This window comes from Balaenoptera physalus, assembly GCF_965194825.1.
Source record: "Balaenoptera physalus genome assembly, chromosome: 12".
Taxonomy (NCBI): domain Eukaryota; kingdom Metazoa; phylum Chordata; class Mammalia; order Artiodactyla; family Balaenopteridae; genus Balaenoptera; species Balaenoptera physalus.
Window position 1 is genome coordinate 72,883,674 of NC_138897.1, and position 21,256 is coordinate 72,904,929.

The following is a 21,256-nucleotide window of genomic DNA, read 5'->3' on the forward strand; positions in this document are numbered from 1 at the left end:
ATGAAATAATGCCATTTGCAGCAACATGGACGGACCTAGAGATTATTATACTAAGCGAAGTAAGCCAGAAAGAGGAAGACAAATACCATATGATATCACTTATGTGTGGAATCTAAAATACGACACAAATGAACCTATCTATGAAACAGAAACAGACTGACAGACGTAGAGAACAGACCGTGGTTGCCAAGGTGGATGTGGGGGAGGGATGGATTGGGAGTTTGGGATTAGCAGATGCAAACTAGTATATATAGGATGGAGAAACAACAAGGTCCTGCTGTATAGCACAGGCAACTATATTCAATATCCTGTGATGATCTGTAATGGAAAAGAATATGAAAAAGAATATATAGATCTATAACTGAGTCACTTTGCTGTATAGCAAAAATTAACACAACATTGTAAATCAACTATACTTCAATAAAATCAAAAAATTAAAAAAAATTTTTGAAAGGAGGCACAGTGGGGTAAGTGAGTACTCAGAGGCACTGGGCAGGCTGATGACAGAGTTGTAATTGGAACCCTGGACTCCTGGACCACCTGAATGTCTCCAGGGGCTGCTCTAGGGATAAAGAGAAAAGCAGCTCAAGCCACTTTCAAGAGAGGCAGAAGAGAAGACATTGACACTTCCCTTTGGGGTGCCATCTGAGGCTCTTATCCACTTGTGGGTTGCCCGGGGCCCAGGTTAGCCCCGTAAATGTCCCCTGGAGGATGGGGTTCTTAGTGAGTTGTGGTGAGAATGACATCTACCATCTTGGGGATGTACTCTGCCATGTCATGGGTCTACCCGCAGGATAAGGTGAGGGTTAGAGACAAGAAGGATGCCAACTCTCGATATGAGATGAGGCGTGGATCCCAGAGGAGGCGGCAGCAGTGCCTGGAGCATAAAGGGGATGAAGGAGACCACCGTGGGTCCCTCCCCTTCCCAAGATAAGGGAGAATTCAAGGGAAGGATTTGTTCACTGCAAAAGTACTCAGCAGGTGGACAGAGGAAAGGCAAGGGACCAACTGAATCCCTCAGGAGAACCAGTTTGAGCTCCCTGCGATAAAGAAATTAGAGAACCAGGGACAGAGGGCAGCAGGCAGGACCACACCTCCCTGGTTTCGGTACCCGCTGGACAGGGGGTCTGCCCTCTCCTTGCATCATTCGGTTTATGGAGCATGCTGAATCCACCTGTATTAGACGCGGTGACTTCACAGCAAATCCACAGTAGCTTCTGATGATTTTTTTGCTCCTCTCTTCCTCCCGCTGCTCTCCTTGAAAAGAAATCCCTAGAACCAAGGATGCTTGGGAATAGGATCACAGGATCATTATTGTTCATCTTTGAGAAGCCCCAGAGAACAGGAGAAGCATTGAAAATTTGGGAGCGGACAGTGCCTGCCTTGATTTTTTATTTTTTTTAAAGCTGGATTCAAACCCAGGCTTTCTTTTTTTTTTTTTTTTTTTTAATTTATTTATTTTTGGCTGTGTTGGATCTTCGTTTCTGTGCGAGGGCTTTCTCTTGTTGCGGCAAGCGGGGGCCACTCTTCATCGCGGTGCGCGGGCCTCTCACTATCGCGGCCTCTCTTGTTGCGGAGCACAGGCTCCAGACGTGCAGGCTCAGTAGTTGTGGCTCACGGGCCCAGTTGCTCCGCGGCATGTGGGATCTTCCCAGACCAGGGCTCGAACCCGTGTCCTCTGCATTAGCAGGCAGATTCTCAACCACTGCGCCACCAGGGAAGCCCTTGATTTTTTTTTTTCTCCAAATGGATATTGGAAATGACGGGTGGATCCTCAGGAGGATTTGGGAACTGATTATGAAATAGGTAGTTTGGGAATACTTAACAAAGAAAGGAGTGATCCCTATGCATCCCTTGTGTTCATTTAGAACCTGTCACACTGAACCCCATTTCCCTGGTGATAGAGGGGAAAGTCGTAGACCTGTAATGACAGCAGTTTGGCTGTGGACTCTGGGCTATGCTGTGACCAGACCCCATCTTGCCTGTTCTCTCACTGTTCCATGTGAGTCTTACTTCTCTGGCAGGACTGCCAGGTCTGTCCGGGTGGAGGCAGTATCTCTGGCCTCCCTGGGATCTTCGTGGTTCCTGCAATGGCCTTGGGCTGTGCACATTGGAAATGTGCTATAGGTTTGTTGAATTGGGTCTGGATTTTCTGAAGATCAAGGCTGGGGGTCCCAGCAAGAGATGTGTAGTAGAGTGAATAGCTAGTAAACTTGGAACCTGAAATGGTGGGTTCAAATCCCACCTGAATCCCTTACCAGGGACCTGGGCAGCTCTGGTTGCCTCTCTGAGCCTTAATGTCCTTTTCGGAGCAGAGGAGATGATAAATAATATACACAGAGGGGTGAAAATTAAAGGAGATGTCATAGTATTATAGGAATAAAAATATGTTTTGAGCCCTTACTAAGTGCCAGGCACTGTGCTAAGCACCCCTCCCCCCATGTATTCCGGCATTTAACCCACACAACCCTATGAGGTGGACTCCATTATTATCCCTACTTTGTGGACTAGGAAACTGAGGCTCAGAGATGGAGTGAAGCTTGCCTAGGGTCATCCGCTAAGGGGCATGGACAGAGCTGAAATTTAAAACCCAGGATAGCCTGGTTGTAGAGGCCACTGGAATTGTCTAGCCACAGTAGTTCTCAAGCATCAGCATCCCCCGGAGGGCTTGTTAAAACACAGATCTCTGGGCCCCCCACGCTAGCGTTTTTGATCCAGTCGCTCTGCGGAGAGGCCTGAGTATCTATCTCCATTCCTAGTGATGTAATGGCGCTTGTCTAGGACCCGGTCTAGAACGACTGCTCTAGGACCATTTCCTAACATTGCTACTCTAGAAAAATAGTAGGTACAAAGGAGAGGGCAGTTTGGAAAAAAAAAAAAAAGCCACATCTATAAGAGTTGTTAGGCCAAGCGGTATAGTGGCACGAACATGGCCATGAGGTCTCAGACATGGGTTCGGATCTTGACTCCACCATAACCACGTGCAGGGTTAATTGAGAGGCATACACCCAAGCCGTGCTGGTTAAGCACCTGGTACTCCGGCACCAGCCTCTTCGTCCTCCTATGCCCGGCTCCAGGCTTCTGCTCCCCGTGTCCGCAGTCATGCGCCGCTCGCCTCTCGTCTCTCCATCCCTGCGCGCTCGCGCTCCGCTGTCGAGTCCAGCCTGGCAAGCGTTGCCATGGCAGCGCTGCTGGCTGGGACGCTGGAGGCAGAGCGCGCTGCCCGGCTCGCCCCTTTGTGCCGCGCGGGTGGCTGTGCGCTCCCCCCACGCCCGGCCGCACCCCGCCTCCCCCGGCCCCGACCCCCCGGAGGGGGTAAAGGGTAGGGCGTAGGGTTGCAGGGGCGCGGTGAGGCGGGAGGAGGGCCGAGGCGAGGGCCGGGGGTGGGGCGCCTCCGCCCTCCAGCCGCTCCCGCATTAAAATTTCATGGGCGCTGCAGCAGCTACAAAGACGACGCCGGCTGCGCTCGGGGGACCAGAGGGAGGGAGGCTGCGGACGAGTGCGGGGAGGAGTTTGCGATGGGAGGCGCTTGCAGGGGCTCCCCCAGTTCTGCGCTGTGAGCTGGGGCACAAAGAGCCCTCTGCACTGGCGCCGCAGGACCGCGGACCCGAGGTAAGCCGCCGCCCCATTCTAACAGCCCTCCCTTCCCAAGCATCCTTGTCTGCACGCTGGGAACAGCCTAATTCCCCGAGCTTGGGGTCCCGGGCGGGTGCAGGGTCCCGGGCAGGGTTCAGGGGTGGCAAACACTGCCTGAAGTGCCCCTCATTTGTTGGACGAAGAGTCTCTCCAGCCCGCAGTTGTCAAATGAAGCCAGGACTCCGGCCTGGATGGGGCACAGGGGAAGAGGCGGGGAGGTCCGCAATGGAGTCTGGTGCCCATGGGGGTCTTGCAGTCATGATCTGAGGGGGAACAAAGACCCTCCCCTTCCCCCGCTACCAGACAGAACGGGGGGGTCCCCCTGGACCTTTTCCGCCCACCGGAACTGGCCAAGCCTTGGAGGGACCCTCAATGGTCTCAGAACTGGAGATGGGGGATGGGATGGTGAAGCAGGGTTCCTGAGTCCCTGTTGTTTCACACTAAGCCTCCCTCCCCCCGCCCCCCCGCCCAGCACCTGCCCATGCTCCACTTCTGGGACTCAAATTCCAGATGTCCAGCTTCCAAAGGAATGGAGAGGGTCGGAAAACCTCTTCATTGAGAAGAATAATGATATTGACAATGATAATAATAATACATCAGTTTATGGAGAGCTTTCTGTATGCCAGCAACACGCTTAGTGGTTTGCATGCATTGTCACAACAGTCCCAGGAGATGGTAAGAACCCCATTTTAAAGATGAGGAAATTGAGCTCCGGAGAAGGTTAGCTACACGTCCAAGGTCACACAGACAGTGATTTTGAATCCAGATATGTCCAACTCTAAGGCCTATGTTACATCCTTAAAACGGTCTGGGGAGACCTCAGAACCCACCAGCTGCCCACCGACTCCTCCCCAATACACTCTCTAGAGAGGCTGGGAATTTAGGAGTGAGGAGGCCAGATCTCTCCTCTCCACCACTGGAGGCTCGGCTAGAGAAATTGTTTCTCTGCAGTGAAAGGGGAGGCCAGGGGTCTACATTCCCCACCCTCATCCCAGACTCCAGACCAGTGGCTGCCCTGCTCCGGGATTGCTGGGGCGCACACCCCACTGCAGTGCCGCGGCGGGAAGCGGGGGCGGGGAGGGGGAAGGTGGTAGTGCGGGGAGAGGTGGGGAGAGAACGGCTTTGTTTTTCTCGGTGCCAGCCTAAGTCTGAGTGAGGCCCGGAGCCAAACGCTTATTCAGGCTATGGTGCTCTACCTTCCAAAGCGCAGTACCATTTGGGAGCGCCTGGGAGCTTCGCGATTGCCTGGGCTGGTGGGGGAGGGTAGGGATGAGTAATTCCTCTTGACAGACTGGGAAACCTGAGGACAGTGGTTCTCAGACTTTAGGGGCGTTGCTTCAGATACGCAGATGTCCAGGCCACGTGGCCAGGGGGATGAGTCAGCAGGACTGGGGTGGGGCTGGGCATCTGGATGTTTACTCAGATCCCCTCCTCCCCTTCATCATGCAGATGATCAGACCTCTCCCCTCACCCCAGCCCAGAACCCTGTAGCACTCTGGGCAAAAAGGTATCCTCGGGGACACTTTGGCAGCCGTTAGCTTTGAGTTTGGTTAATTTCACAATGAAAGAATTTTAAGGGTAACATCTCCTATGCCTCCCTTGCCCACCTATTTTATTATTTAATGACCGTTGCCATTGAGTAAGTTTCTGAAATCTACCCTATATCCTTCTTGCTGCATTTTTGGCCCATCTCTCCAATCCTTCAGGGAGGAGAGGGGTGAAGTCTTCGGAGTCCCCCAAAAGGAAGCATAACTTCGTACCACAAGCTTTAGAAGAAACACTCTTTATGCTGGCATTCAAAATGAATTCAAAAATGTAATTTTTTGGTGATCTTTAAAACGAACATAGTAAGTTTAATAGAATGCATGATAACTGTAGAAGATTTGCAAATGACTGAAAAAAAAAAGAGATGAAAACTCCATAATTTCATTACCCAAGAATAACTACTGTATTTACTATTTTCACATGTTCCCCTGCAGTATATTTTCTATTCCTGAATATACTAATTGAAATTGTGCTCTATGTATACTGCTTTTAAAAAGTTACATCAGAGGTGTTTCTTTGTGTTTTTATGCCCTTGGCAGAAATCATTGTAAGCGGGTTGGTGTTTCCGTATTATTGGTCCTGCCAGTTGTTTTTAACATCTCTGCGTTTAAGATCCTTTCTCTGGACCTGATCCCTGCTTCCACCCAGGGCAGGATTCTGCTCTTTGAATTGATCCCTCCTGGATGCATTGCGGCGTGGTAGAAAGAGAAGGCATTGAGTTACACGGACCTCTGCGTGAATCCTCCTCCCCACCTACACTGTGTCAATTTCAGGAGGAAGTAATTTCCCTTCTCTGAGCCTCAGTCTCCTCATCTGTCAAGTGAGAATCATAATCCCTGCTTTAAAAGGTTGTTGTGAGGCTCTGAACCAGTGTGTGTAAAGTGCCCGACACCCAGTAAAGACATTGCTGCTTTAGTGCATCAACTATCAGCTCAGGTCACTTCTACCGCCCCTGAATCTTGTAGAGAAAACTTCGTTATTTGCTTTTATTTGTACTGGGCTGTTGGTTCCTCTCCTGGGTGAAACTCAGGCTGTTCGAGCAGCAGTGTTTCTGGGGCATTGGGGCCGTTGTGCAGGTTCATTGGCTTGGTGAATAACTTAAAGGCTAGTCCTTTGTTTGGAAAGGATCCTTCCCCGTGTCTCTGAGGCCTGGTTCATCTGTCAGCTGGAGCTCCGTGGAACAATAGCCAGCGATACTCAGGGGCAGAGGCAAAGGCCGGCTGAGGGTGACATGTCTCCTCATCCGTCTCCAGGCTGATTGGATCAGATGAGGCAGGTGTCCCTTGCTCCCTTGTTGTGCCAGGTGGGCCCCTCTGGAAGCTACCAGGTGAGTCATGGAGGGGAGGGAGGGGCTGAGCTATCCTGTACTCAGGGGTGTGGAGTAGATGATTAATGGTAACTGACTCCAGCTACCATTTATTAACCGTTTACCAAGGTTCTTGCTGGGTGCTGCCTCTTGAAGACCCCACGATAAGGCTGGGAATTGGGCATTACGGATGGGAAACTGAGACTCAGAGAGGTGAAGTGACTAACTCAGGGTCACACAGCATGTTAGTTGTAGAGTCAGGATTTGAACCTGGAGCTAGTATGGCTGTGAAATGTGTCTGTGTACCTATTACACTATGCCACCTCCTCTCCTAAAACTGAACATAATCAGTTGCCTCAAGACCACAGAAGCCACTGGAATAAACTGACCCAGATGGTTTAGCAATCATCAGGGATTCCCTCACAGTAACACTAACACTGATGACTATTGTTTTCATTTGATACATCCCTTCCTCAGGTCTTTTCTCCTTTAACCCCCACCTCCATATCTGAACAGGAGCCTTCTGCCCCTTAGGGGTTCAACAGGCCTGGTTAGAATCCAGAGGCATCATTTTCTAGTTGGGTAATCATGGAGCAAGGCACTGGACTCTGAACCTCAGTTTCCTCCTCTGTAAAATGGGAATAAAAACCCCACTCATTGTTTTGTCACGTAAAGGCATCCCCCACCCGCAGTTCGGGGGTTCCCTTGTTTGAGGAAGAGGTGAATACTGAAGCTCCTCTTTTGTGTAGGTTGTACTTGAATACTTTGTGAAACGGTGCGTTCTGCGCATGCGCAGAAGCCTCTTCCTGCGCAAGTCTCCTGCAAGGCGCCCTGCACATCCGCTTATTCCCAGGAACTTCCGTTGTGTCTCAGCACTCACTCGTCCAAAGCAATTTAGGCCAACGTCTTTCCTATGCTTCAGCTCTCTGAGCAGCTATTTTATTCCAGAGTCAGGGAAAAAAAACAACCCCAAACCCAGAGGGATCCTAAAATGCGACCAAATGCATGTTTCCCTGGCAGCTGGTCGTCTTTTACCAGGAGCAGCACAGATTTTAGGGGAAAAAAATGAGTATCCATGGATGGTCTTAATGAGCACTGTGGACAACAGTAGTCATAATAATATAAGATCATGAGAGAATGCAAGCTAATAAATAATAGTTATCATCTCATGTAATCCTCACAACAGCCCTGTGGGGTGGGCACCATCATTATCCCCATTGCGTGGATAAGAAGACCAGCCCAGGGAAGCAACGGATTTGCTCGAGGTGGCAGAGCAGGATGGGAAGCCACACCGTAAAGCCTAAGTCCTTTCCAACGCATTTGGATGTTTTGGTTGGCATTGGCCCCACCAAGATACCTCCTGGTTTCTCATTTCACTTCTGATCTGTACCCGAGGAGATCAGTTTTGGCAAATGCTGTGATTTCAGAACAGGACCCTGGCATCTATTGTCCGATGTGCCCATGGCTACATCTTTATCCCCCCATCCCTCTTTCTTTCTCTCTCAATGACAGATGGAGGCATCTCCCTGCCCACCCATGTGGTACCAGACACATTCACGTGGCCACCAGGACCCTAAGAGCATCAAAGGAGTAACCAAGGTGACCCTTCATCTCCTTCTGTGCACCTCTGGGGGTGATGGAGACCAGCCTCATGCTGTGTGGTCAGGTCCACCACGAAATCCACACACACAGGAGACCTTGTGGATTTCAGCAGTAGGAGGGACCTCTAGGATTCTCTGGTGTCCAATCCCTGGATCAAAGCTTTCCTGATGGGGCCCCCGACCTTGGCTTGAAGTAGGGGTGGGGTGGAGTCTGTGTGGGCTAGTGGGAACTGAGATGCTGGGACCCGGGAGCCCACCACCAGGTCCCTGTGTGGCCTTTGATCTGACCCTTCTTGATTCTTGCCCTCTGTCATCACATCTAAGTGAGTTTTGAAAAGCGAACTATATTGAGGTATAATTTACGTGCAGTAAAAATGCACCCATTTAAAGCATCAATGTGTTTCGATAAATGTATACACCTGTGTAGCCACCACAACAATCAAGATATGGAACATTTTCATCACCCTAAAATGTCCCCCTGCCAATCCCCTCCCAGCTCCTGCCCCAGGAAACCACTGACCTGCTTTCTATGCCTATAGATTTGACGTTTTTCCTAACATTTCATTGTTAGGGAATCTTTTGTTCTTGCCTTTTTTTGCTCAGCATAATGTTTTTGAGGTTCGTACTGTTATCACCTGTGTCAGTAATTCACCCCTTTTTTGTCTAACTTCATGGAGGCATATCATATAATTTACCCATTTCAAGTGCACAATTCAATGTTTCTTTTTCGTAAATTTACCAAGTTCTGTACCCATCACTACACATCAGTTTTAGAACATTTCCACAGGCCCAGTAAGATCCCTCAGCCCCATTTACCGTTAAACCCAGCCCACTCCTAATCCCTGGCAGCTGGTAATCTGCTTTCTGTCTGTATAGGTTTGCCTTTTCTGGACATTTCATATAAATGGACTCATACAGCATGTGGTCTCTTGGGCCTGGCTTCTTTCATCCGCCATAATATTTTCGAAGTTTATCCTTGTCATAGTATGTAGCAATAGTTTGTTCCTTTTTATTTGTGAGTAGATTTCATTATATGAGTGTACTACAGCTTATTTATCCATTCACCAAGACAGGGGATTTAAATTTACTCCATGCCTCCTAAGTGGGGTGTATACAGCCCCCGGCCCCGGAGACATATAATCCTGCAGGATAAATATGGCCCATATTTCTGGGACATCAGTGTTACACAAAGATTTACTCAAAGTTTAAATCATTAACTGGGGAAAATAATTTTTAGAACACGCACTGTGTGCCAGGCACTGGCTAAGCCTTTGAGAATAATTAACTTTGAGTCATACATCGGGTACGTGGGGTTTGGAAGCCATAATCTCACCCATGTTTTGTTTGACCTCACAGCCCTTTATACCCTCCTAGACAGCTGTCAGCTTGATGCAGGAGCTAAAGTTCCCCTTGAAACCTCTATTGCCTTATTCATAACAGGGATTCTGGGTCCACAGGGTCAGGGGAAAGGGTTATTGTGTTTAAACAATGTTCCTCTGAGCAATGCAGGGTCTATTCACAGATTGCAGCAAGTTCCTGGGATAGAGGAGAAAGAAAGGAATTTCCGCATTCTTCGGGACCACACTGGGAAGCAGCCTTGCAGATAAGTATTCAGACTTACCAGCCCACAGCCTACCAGCCTGCCCTCTCCTGGTCTGTACAGGAAAGTACAGCATCCCTGAATCCCCAAGGCGGGGGAGAAATCAGTGCTGCGGCTCATTCACTTCTATTCCATAAAGAAAGAGCTTGTCCCCGTTTTATGGGGCCCCAGAAAGTAATTTTCTTACCCCACTTTTGGCATCAAGGCTAGTATTTCACAAACTCCACCATCGGGAACTTCTGAGGAACTGAGTTTAATGACTTCATCTTGAGCACCTGTAGATCTGGTGTCAGAAGGAGGCTGGGGACTCCTGGTGATTTGGGCTGGCCCTTCCCTTCTCAGTTCTGACCCTTTGTCATCATGTTTATAAAACTTGGCTAGGACTCCTTTGCCTGGCAGTCAAGCGGGGACCTTGGCACTGTGACCCTATGGCACGTGCTTCGCAGTGTAAGGGTCTGAGTACATCTCCAGCTCTGGACCCATGCCCTAAGTCCAGGTGCTGACAGCAAGCTCTGAAAATATGCCAAGAGGGCCCCTGACTCTCCTGGCCCAGGTCTGCTAGTGGATGAAGACAGCTTAGCTGTCACTGAAAGCAAAGCCTGGGAGATGGTCCTCGCTCATGATTCATGGGCATTCTCTGGTACTCTCCAGACTGGAGACCTGGGGTAGTCATCAAAGAGCCCCAGCCCACCATCTGACTCCCCAAGCTTTTCTTTTTCTGGGGCATCAGAAGAGAGAATGGGAGATGAGGGCGGGGGGCATAAAGATAACTGAGGCTGAGCAGAAGGGCGCTTCCTATGTCCCATCCACTGCCTCAAACTACGGGTTATTACTGTGAGCTTTGGGTGAGCGTCCGGACGGGATGGGCTCCACAACTCAGAGAGAGGGGCAGACTTCCTACGGCTACGACGGGATGACAGAGCTGGGGCCACGTCTCCTGATTCCCGGCTCTGTTTGCTGCTCTCACTCAAGCTGTTTCCCCTTTCTCTGGGGTCACATTCCGCTGCCGGCAGGGAACAGGGAGGCGGCTGAAGGGAGCCAGGGGTGTTCTGGGCTGGGAGGAAGGGAGGTGGGGGGCGCGGTGCCTGGGCCCGGCCTCCCTGGCTCCTGGGGCGGGGCCGTCTTGTTAGCAGAGACTTCTGGCCCGGCCCGGGCTGGGGAGGGGGCCTGGGTGCGGTTTTCTCCTGTGTCGTGGTTGTCTCTTTTGTCTTCCAGGATGGACCTGTAGGGTCTACGTGGGGTAGGAGCTGGGAGCTGCACGCTGCCAGGTGAGCCCGGGTAGGTGTTAGGGAGGGGCTTCCGCTGCGCTTCGTTTCTTGGAGGCTGATTCTCCTCCCGTCCAGGCCCAGGTACCCAGGTCTGGCCCAAACACTCCTGCCGTTGTGCGTGGTCTTGGTGGAGGTGGTGGGACTGAATCAAGAGCGCTGCGGGTGGGTCCACGGCAGAGGTTTCAGCCCACGCCTTCATCCAGCGCAGACGTGGACCGAGCGCCTTCTCCCGGCTAGAAGCTGAGGATCCGGAGGTCAACACGAGGCGCGGTCCCGCCCTCCCAGGTCTTCACGTAAGAACGTGCTCTATCACAGTCTCTGTGAGGGAATGAGCTCCCCGTCCTGGGAGGGGTGTGTGTGTACGTGTGTGTTGGGGGAGGGGCGTACCGAGGTCCCCTCAGCGGGAATGTTGTAAAGGGAAGCCGAGCCTCCCTAGGACTCTGAAGGCCCTTTCTGTCCACCTGGACACTTGCTTCTCGTCCGCCCGTGAAGCCTGTGGGCCGGCTCCGGGGCCCCTTTATCGCTTTTACACCCCTTATGCGAGCGCTGCCAAGATGGGGCACCCGCTGTATGCGTTACCAGCATCCGAAGCCCTCACCCCGCCCTGTCTCAGTCTTGGTGGCACAGGAGGGAGACTGGGGGTCTTTGAAGGGGCCCCTGAGAGGTGCGGCTGTGGGGAGCCGGGGTGGAGGCTAGGCCCCCATCCTCACTCGCTGTGCCTGCTCCGGCTGCCTCTCCAGGACTCCCGGGTGACCCTGGACTCTGGCCACGGTGACACAGGGAGCAGCCTTTGGTGCTTTTCTGGAACCCTGGACAATTCCCCGGAGACCTCATCCTTCCCAACTCCTGGGCTGGAGCCCCCCGGGGATAAAGGCCCCTCCTGGTTGGTGCTCAGCCGAGGACAGGACCTGGCTCTGGAGGACAGCGCGAGGGCTGTGAGGGAGGCTGGCAGCCCACCGTCCCCTCCGCTTCTGTCCAGACCTGCCTGCTGGGCCCTACGGTCCAGGCCTGGAGGCCCTTCCTGACCCCGTGAGGACGTGATTTCTCCTTGAATCCCTGCCAGTGACCGGGCAGAGCTGGGCCTGGGCCAAGGCCCCGCTGACCACACCCTCGCCAAGGCTGGGTCTCCAAGGACCCTACAGGACAGGAGTCGGGGAGGAGCTCCCAGTGGGATGGAGGGTGGATGCAGCCCCCGGGGCGCCACTGGCTGGAGGCTGTCTTGCGCCGTTTGCTGTGTGAGTGATTCTCGTTTTTGTGGGAGCTTCTTGGAGCTTTTCCTTGCTTCTCTCCCTGATGGTGACCAGGAGGAGGCAGTTGGGCCTGGGGGGAGCTTGGGCCTTTCCCTAGTGTTACGGAGCTCTGGGAGGGGCTATCCTGAAAGGAGAGAGTTTCCAAGAGATGCGGAGACCCAGGCTGGAGGTGGGGAGGGGTGTGCGTGGTGGCGCTCACCAGAAGGAGACAGACACGGGGCCTTGCTCCTGACATCCAAAGGGAATGGTCTGGAATCAGCCTCACCCCAGCCCAATCTCAGACCCTGCCCCCTGCCACACCCCTGTCCCTGGGGAGCAAAGGCAGGCAGGGCAGGCTCCCCAACACGCGGGCAGACTCACTTACACGCCCCCCTCCTCATTCTCCACTCCCTCCAGCCCCCACAGCGGGGCCAGTCCCAGTACTTGCACAAGAGCTGCCTCGGCTTTCCTTAGGCAAGTTTAAGAGCCCCAACGTCCTTTTCCCAGGGTGGGGAGGGGACCTGTTTTAGTCAGCTTGGGCTGCCATAACAGAGTACCACACTGGGATGGCTGAAGCCACAGAAATGCATTTTCTTATAGTTCTGGAGGCTGGAAGTCCGAGATCAAGGTGGCAGGGATGGTTTGTGGTGAGGCCTGCCTCCTTGGCTTGCAGATAGAAACTTATTGCTGTGTTCTCACATGGCCTTTTCTCTGTGCATACAGAGAGAGAGAGAGAGAGAGAGAGAGAGACAGAGACAGAGAGAGACAGAGACAGAGAGAGAGATAGATATCTGGTGTCTCTTCCACTTTTTATAAGGGCACCTGTCCTATGGGATTAGGGCCTCATCCTAATGACCTCATTTAAATTTAATTACCTACATAAAAGCCCTGTCTCCAAATATAGTCACATTGGGGGTTACAGCTTCAACCTATGAATTTGGGGGGAGACACAATTCAGTCCACAGCAGGTGGTCACCACAAACATGGACAGCTGGAGTCAACTCCCCTTTAGAATTCCCACCCCCAGTAGGGAGGAGGAGGAGGAATAGAGGCATGGGAAGTAGAAACATTGGGAGATTCTGTGCTAGGGTGGCCCTGGAGGCCTCGGGGAGACACCGGACCCAGTGCAGCGAGGAGGAGCCCCCAGCAGAGGGCTGTTATGGAAAGAGCTTGGGCTTTGGAGTCTGAGGGTGCGCAGTCTGCCGTACAACCTTGGGCAACTCACCTCACCCCTGTGAGTCCAATTTCCACTCTGAAACTGGAGCCATCTGCTCACCTGGGCACGGGGGGCGGGGCACGGGGAGAAGTCAGTGAGATCACGCACCTGGCACAGCACCTGACTCTTAGTAGGTGCTCAATAAACACTCCCATCCATCTTGGAGTTTAAATTTAGGGCTTCTCTCTTTTTGGCACTCTGGACTGTAAACTCCTCATCTTTGATCCAGAGGCATTTCTGACTAGGGCTTCCCCTCTTGTATTTTTAATATCCCTCTCTAATCAGATTGAGGAATTGGCTGCATTGCATGGCCTCCATAGTAGCTCCAAATGCTTCCTGGGGAATTTAATATCTACCCCTCTCATCAGAATTGAGCACCTACTGTGAGCCCTTCCCTGTACTACTCGCTTGAGGTGAATATAAGTGAAGATATGGCCATGATTCAAGCCTGCAGGATTTCACAGCCATGCCGAGTGGGAGAAAACCAGCTCACACAGAGAATTAGAGGATGGGGCAGAAAACAGTCTACTGAGGCACAGGTTCTCGGTGCTTGAGTGGGTGGGAGTAAGACCCCAGAGTAGGCTGAAAAGGCTTCCCAGCGAGGCTGAACTAATCAGGACCTTGGAGGATGAGAAAGATGTGGTTTAGTTGAGAGTTTCCAAGGGAAAATTAGAGCAGAGATGCCCAAAGTAAATTCTAGGAAACGTCATTGCTCTTTAAAAAAAAAAAAAAGTTCAAATTCAGTAGGTTTCTGTAGTGCAGGGCTTATCAGAGCCTTTGAAAGTGCTGATGGGAATTGTGAATACTCAAGGACAGACGGAAGATTAGGTGTTTCCCCCCAAACTTTCCTGGCAACAGAACCCTTTTCTTACAGAGCATCAGTTAGAACCATGGAGAGTCTCCATGGGGGTTTACGTGGGAAAATTACAACTGTGATAGGAGATGACAAAACCAGGGCACACTCCAGTGCTCTGTAGCAGCGGCTGGAAAGACAGCCCTTCCCCTGGGGCTGGGAAGTCTGAACTTGGTTCCAGGAGCCAGGTGAGCTCTATGCAGTTTTAGTATTTGGGGGAGGGCAGGCCATTGGTTGGAGTAGCTAGAGGCCTGGCAGTAGGGGACGGAGAAGCTGTCCACTGGACCCGGTGGCTCTAGGGCAACAGACCTTCTGTGGGAAGATGCTGGTGTGTGCGCGCGTGCGTGTGTGTGCGCGTGCTTGAGCGTGACGGGATCCGGCCCTCTGGGAAGGGGATGACCAGAACCAGGCAGGGGGTTTCCAGCCAGAACCAGCAGGGTCCATTTGCAGGGGAACTGCAGTGTGTGTGGGAGGGCCCCTGAGGCCCAGAGCTGAGAAGTAGGGAAGCCAAATTCTTCTGGGCAGGGTCTACGTGGATAGCCTTGATTCTGGTGGGGCTGAGGAGCTGGGAGGCAGACCCCCTGCCCTGGTCAGGCCCGGCTCCCTGGCTGGTGGGGGCGGGAGGCCTCTGGAGCTGCAGCTGGAGGGGCTGGGGCAGTGTTGCATGGTGTGATTAACCTACTAACCCAGGGCTCGGCCGGGACGCTGTGGCGTGTGACGAGGTGCCTGGCCTTCTGCCGACCGACTAACCCACTAACCAGGCCCGAGCATGCCCTACTAACCCCCTGCAGCCACACCCTACTAACCTTGCAGCTCGTGGGCCTTTCCAGGGGCTAGGATGCGGGGCAGACGAGGCTCCGGAAGCCCCTGCCCAGGGCCTGGGATCTCTGTGCAGACCCATGTTCCAGGAGAGGGCGCGCAAACAGGACTCGCCAACTCTGCTGCTTCCTGCTGGGTGACTCTGAGCTAGTCACCTCACCTCTCTGAACCCCCGTTTCCTCGGCAGTAGAATGGGAGGCCTGCTCCTCACCTCACAGGTGGCAGTGAGGATTCCCAGGAATATAAAGCTCTTGACACATGGCAGATACTTAATACATATATAGGAGGGCAGGGGTGGGAGACCCAGAAAACCTGGCCCATCATGCACCCTGGCAGACCCTGGTCCCTCTGGGTGGTCTGCACACAGACCCCTCTGCCTGGGGCTGGACACTTGCTTTGAACCCCTAACCGTCTCTTCCCCACACTCTTCCTCCTCTTCAGCTTTCTTTCCGTAGACAGCTCTTTTGTTCAATTACTAACCCGTCTAACCCCAGGGGGCCTCAACTGCACCCCGACCACCCCTTAACAAACTAATGGACCTGCGTGTGTTCTTCCTTTTCTCCTAGCGGCTCCCAGTGTGTGTCTGCTGAGGTGCCCCTGTCCGCTGGTGCTGTGCTCTGACTTACTAACCCAGCCCCTACTAACTCTGTTTTCTCTTCTTACTAACCCCAGCCCTGCCGAGCTCTGGGCCCCCCCTCGGGGCTGGTCCCCCTCCTTTTGGCAAGCAGATGTCCTGGGGCTGGCCCTGCAGACAGATGCCCCACTTTGCTGCCCCGATTGGCTGTGAGTTCAGAGTCCACTGGGCCGGTTCTACTAACCACACCAGTGGCCCAGAGGAAGAGGTGGTCCTGCGGGTGTGGGAGGGAGGCCGACCTCTGAGCACAGCATCCCTCCTCTGTGCACAAGGCTGGTTGCCACTGGGAGTGGACGGGAGCAGGGCAACTTCTGGGGTGTGAGTGTGGAGGCCTGTGGGTCTAGAATGCGGAGCTCTGGGCTCCTCCCAGCCAAGGGAGCAGAGAGAAGGTGCCTGTGTGTCCTTCTCTGGAGGGAAGCGAGGGTAGAATCTTCTCCATTGGCAAGTGGCCGGTAGAGGCGCGGTGCAATTAATGAAAGGCGTGTCCTGCACAGGAAGTCAGCAAAGGGGCGTGTCTTGCACAGGAGGTTAGTAAAGGGGCGTGTCGCTCACCGGAAGTCAGTAAGTGAAGACTTCCCCACATTGGAAGTCGCTGAAAGGGTCTTAACCGCATTGGAAATCACTGAGTGGAGCATTTAGTACTGGAAAGTCAGCCAGAGGGGGCATTTCCCACATTTGGAGGATGGGAAGAGGGGTATCTTTTACACCAGAAGTCAGTGAGAGGGGACTTTTGGCCTTATCACAAGGTGCTGAGAAGGAATGGCCAAGAGATCAGTGAGAGGGGCCTTTCCTAGAGCGAGAAGTTGGCTAGAGGGGCCCTTCCCATCCCTGGAGCTGGGAGACCCGGGTTTCCCACACTGGAAGTAGATGTGGGCCTTTCTTCCTACCGAAGTCATTGAGAAGGGCAGTCCACAAGGGGAAGTTTGAGAAACCAGGCAAGAAAGCAGATCTTGGGTTCGGGGTTTGCAGGAGAAAGTGGGAAGCAACAAATGAACCCCAGGCGCCCACGGAGCCCTGCAGACCATCGGGCCAGCCAGAAATTCATCCCTGGCTCCCTGTCCTGTTCACACCCATGTCCCTACACCAGCCTGCCTCCCCAGAGCCCGCCAGCCGCTAAGCCAGGGCCACACCTGGGGGTGATTTTATGCCTCACCTCCAGTGGGCACCTTGGTCTCTTTGGGCTAATCTCTGGCTCCTTTGCACTAACTCTTGCTCTCACCCAGCTAATCCCTGTCTCGCCCTGGCTGCCCCAGAGGGCTGAGCACTAACAGCCAACCCTGCCCATCTGGGGGCTCCAGCCTCCTGGCCTGGCTCTGACCTGCTCTTAATTAACCTCTCCTTCACCTGACTAACTCCTACCCTCCTGATCTGTTCCTTTCAGCAGAAACTAACGGCTTGTGGATTTCTTTCTGACTAACAACAGGTCTAACCCTCCTCGTCACTATTACTATTAACAGCTTGGATGTCGGCATGGCTGGGACTGGGCTAACACAGGTTTGGGACTTGACTAACACAGGGAGAGGCGGAGCTAGTCGTGTTGGATGTGGTCACTGCTCTGGGGAAGAGCCATCTGAAGTCAGGAAAGTTCTCAGTACTCTAAAGGAGGGGCTGGGCTGTGGCTCAGGCCTGATGGAGGAGTGGTGTCTGCTGAGGTGGGGTCAGAAACAAAGTCAGCCTCCCAAGGTTTTGGCCACTGGACACACGCTATTAACCCCTTATAACCTGCATTTGGGCTCTGATTCTTATAAACAATAGCCTGATAGTTGCAATAGTGGATGCAGCGTTTGTGGCCCTAAAAATGCCTGTCTGGTGTGTACAGAGGATATGCCATTGTGTATGGAATTATCAATCATCAGGAGAGGGCCTAGAGTCCTTGATTTGGGGACTTTAGAGCTTTGGAAGCTCTAGGACATAAAACTTTAGATTGGAATAGTCAGACCGGTTGTAAATCTATCACCCATTTACACCTTGGTGTAAATTAGCTCAGCTTTCTCTTCTAACTTCTGTGCAATTTAGCTGCCCTGAGATGATGAGAGTTTGGCTGGGAGTTTGGATCTCTTCAGTGCTGGGGGAGGGTCCTCTGGGAGCAGAGAGGAGAAGCAACGCGTCCAGGGGTTCTTGGGTGGGGGTAAGAGGGGGCACCAGGTCGGGGGGAGGATGGGAAGAGGGGGCAGTTTTGCTGGCTCAGTCTGGTAGTCAGGGTCTGTGGGAGAGGACAGCTCAAGGCAGGGCCTGGAGGACTGGATCAGCTCAGGGGCAGGTTTCAGAGGCCTGCCTGGAGGCCTTGCAGGCAAGTTGCTTGGGTCATTGAATACTGCTCTGGGGTTGAAAGCTTCTCTGATAGTCAGGGACTCAGAGCTAATTTGGCAGAGCTGGTGGTGAGGCCTGAAGGGCGATCCAGAGGCCTGAGCTGCAAAAGGCAGGAGAGGAGAATGCATCCGAAGGAGCCTGCAGAACCGGGGGTGGGGTGGAGCCTGCGCTGGGGAAAGCACGTGCCTGCTGCCCTCTAGTGGCTGCCTTGCCCCATTTCACTCGAAGCATTTCCCATTCCGGGGGCCTTTTTATTCAACCACAAAGACTTGATGCTGCTGAGGACCTACTATGTGCCCAGCACTGCTCTGGGTCTGGGACCCACGCACGGGCTTTTCCACAGTGCTCGTCTGGCTCACTGGCGGAGATGGAGAAAATAAACAGGTAATGCAGTAAGATGGGTGCCATGATAGGGATGGTGGGGCTGTGAAAGCACCCAGGAGACGGACAAGGATGAGAAGCACCTACTGCGTGCCAGGCACGGTGCTAGGCGTTGGGGATGAGTGGTGATTAAACATCACCCAATCTTCAGGAACTTTAATGCTAGCGTATTTAGTGGGGGTGGGGTAGAGTGAGGTGTGGGCAGTCAGGGTAAATTTTCTAAGAGGAAGACATCTAAGCCGAGCCCTGGCTGGGCAGAGTGTAGTGGGGATGAGTTCCAGGAAGCAGGAATGGCGGATACAGAGTTCTGGGGATCAGAGAGGATCGAAGAAATTCTGGAAAGGTCGTGGAGAGCGCAGCAGGAGGCAGGTGGGAAATGGACGGATACCAGATGGTGCTGCCAGAGAGTTTATCCCAGGGGCACTGGCGGCGCGCTGCGGGTGTGACTGAGGAGGCGACAGGTTAGATTTGAGTTCTAGGCTGACCGTGTGACTGTTTCAGCCCAGGTGGAATTCTGAGGAGCTTCTAATACGTTCTGGCCAAATTTCAGAAAACTGGTTCTAAGTTCTTGAAAGGAGGAGGACCCTCAAATCCACCTCAGGATAAATAAGGTGGGCCATGTTCCTGCCAGGCAGGGGCCTGGTGGCGGGAGCAATGACGGCTTGGAAGAAGAGCAGCCTTAAAAGCACATCATCCCCAGCCCCTGGTGTCATGCCACTCCGGGAGAAGATCCGAGGGCATGTGGGCACTGGCTGGGAGAATCTCACTGGAGAGGGACCCCGTTAGTCCCTTGTGGCTGCAAAGCGGGGGCAGGCAGGTGCGGAGGAAGCTTCCGAGAGGCCGGTCCCAGGGAGGGAAAGATGTGTCTTGGTGGGTAACAAACCTTCTGGAGGCAGAAGGATTGGGACTAGGCCACCTTTGAGACTGATGATGGTGGTGGGATGCTCGGATTCTGTGTGAGTGTGTGTGTCCTCGACTTACTACTAGAGGAAGCTGAGCCCAAGAAGGCAACTCTGTTCCCCACCCGCTGACCTGGGCGTGCCAATGCTCACTCTGGCCTTGACTCCACTGAACATCCAGCTCGTTAGGAGCAGGACCTCAGCAGCTGGGGGGCTGGCCTCACAGCTGGAAGAGGAGGCTTAATGCTTTAATAGGCAGCGTGGAGGGACTGGCGACTGCGGTCCCTGCCAGGGGGCTGTGCTTGTGTAGATATTGATATTGTACATATTGAGCTGGAGGGATATGTTGCAGGGGATGGGGCTGGTCCCATCCCTACAAAACACCCCAAAGGCCCTCTTGAGAATCTACCCAGGGACCCACTGTTTTACTTGAATAGACCAGAGAGGACATTTTCCACGTCATTGCCTCCGGGGATGCTGAGTGTGGGGACAGAAATTCTGCTGTCGATTAAAAACAATATTTTTATGTGGATCCAGCAATGGAGTTTGAACTTGGCATTTTGTTTTCACCCATGAATGTAGTTTCTTTTGTTGAAAATACCATTTTGATATTAAAACTAACTCACACCCAAAGGATGACTGTGGCTTAAGAGGCAGGTGGCTGCATGATTTGGAGGCGGGGTGGGTGGGTAGGGGAGAGCCAGTGGCATTTTCAAGGAATAGGAGTGGGCTCTGCCAGCCTTTTCTCAAGACCATGACCTTAAACGTCAATACAATAGGGTATAGATTTCATTTGTAATTGTGGGAAAACACACAAAAGTTACCATCTTAAATAAATTTATTTTAAAAATGGTTATTTAATTTTATTTATTTGTGGCTGCATTGGGTCTTCGTTGCTGCGCGTGGGCTTTACTCTAGTTGTGGCGAGCGGGGGCTACTCTTCATTGTGGTGCGTGGGCTTCTCATTGCAAAGCACGGGCTCTAGGCACATGGGCTTCAGTAGTTGTGGCTCGCGGGCTCTAGAGCGCAGGCTCAGTAGTTATGGCGCATGGGCCTAGATGCTCCGCAGCATGTGGGACCTCCCCGAACCAGGGCTTGAACCCACATCTCCTGCACTGGCAGGCGGATTCTTAACCACTGTGCTACCACGGAAGCCCTACCATCTTAATCATTTTTAAGTACACAATTCAGTGGTACTGAATTACAAAGTTACAAAGTTGTCGTGCATCCATCACCACTATCAATGTATTTTTTAAATAGCACTACTTTGTGCCTAGGACAGTGCATCAGAGAAAATCCATATCTCTTCTCACCTTCTCTCTCTTTCCTTCTCTCCCTCTATTCACCTAGAAACCATTCACTGAGTCCATCCTGTATATCGGGCACTGCCCTACTCTCTGGGATGCCAGGCTGCCTGCCTTTCTGTTTCTCTAAGGCAACTATCTTTTTCTCACTCCAGGATCTTTGCACTGGATGTTCCCTTTTCCCATGGCTGACTTCTTTGTGGCCCTGAGGTCTCAGCCGAATGTCACCCCCTCATAGACATCTCCCCTGACCACCCCATCCATAGTGATTCTATCGTTTTTGTTCTCAAATATTTTGGTCCTAGGACCCCTTTATACTCCTACCATATAGTAAATGGTCACCCCCAAGTCCGCGTGGGCTCTGCCCACTCACAAGGCTCAACTGGTTTCCCATTTCATTCATTCAACAAAATCTGATGGCCGAAAAGCACATGAAAAGATGCTCAACATCACTAATTATTAGAGAAATGCAAATCAAAACTACAATGAGGTATCACCTCACACCAGTCAGAATGGCCATCATCAGAAAATCTACAAACAGTAAATGCTGGAGAGGGTGTGGAGAAAAGGGAACCCTCTTGCACTGTTGGTGGGAATGTAATAGTTGGTGCAGCCACTATGGAAACCAGTATGGAGGCTCCTTAAAAAACTAAAA

At 52.5% G+C, this 21,256-nt stretch overlaps 1 long non-coding RNA gene across 2 annotated transcripts; it reads left to right on the top strand.

Annotated features, from left to right (window-relative positions):
- The first annotated feature begins 1,900 nt into the window (after positions 1 to 1,900).
- LOC309639327 lies at positions 1,901 to 19,930 on the top strand. 2 transcript variants are annotated; one of them, XR_014251597.1, is made up of 6 exons: positions 1,901 to 3,612; positions 6,435 to 6,508; positions 8,000 to 8,086; positions 9,611 to 10,956; positions 11,160 to 11,249; positions 11,697 to 19,930. It is a non-coding gene; the product is annotated as an uncharacterized lncRNA (long non-coding RNA). The 2 variants fall into 2 exon arrangements; XR_014251598.1 differs by having other exon boundaries at positions 11,165 to 11,249.
- Positions 19,931 to 21,256: the final 1,326 nt, after the last annotated feature.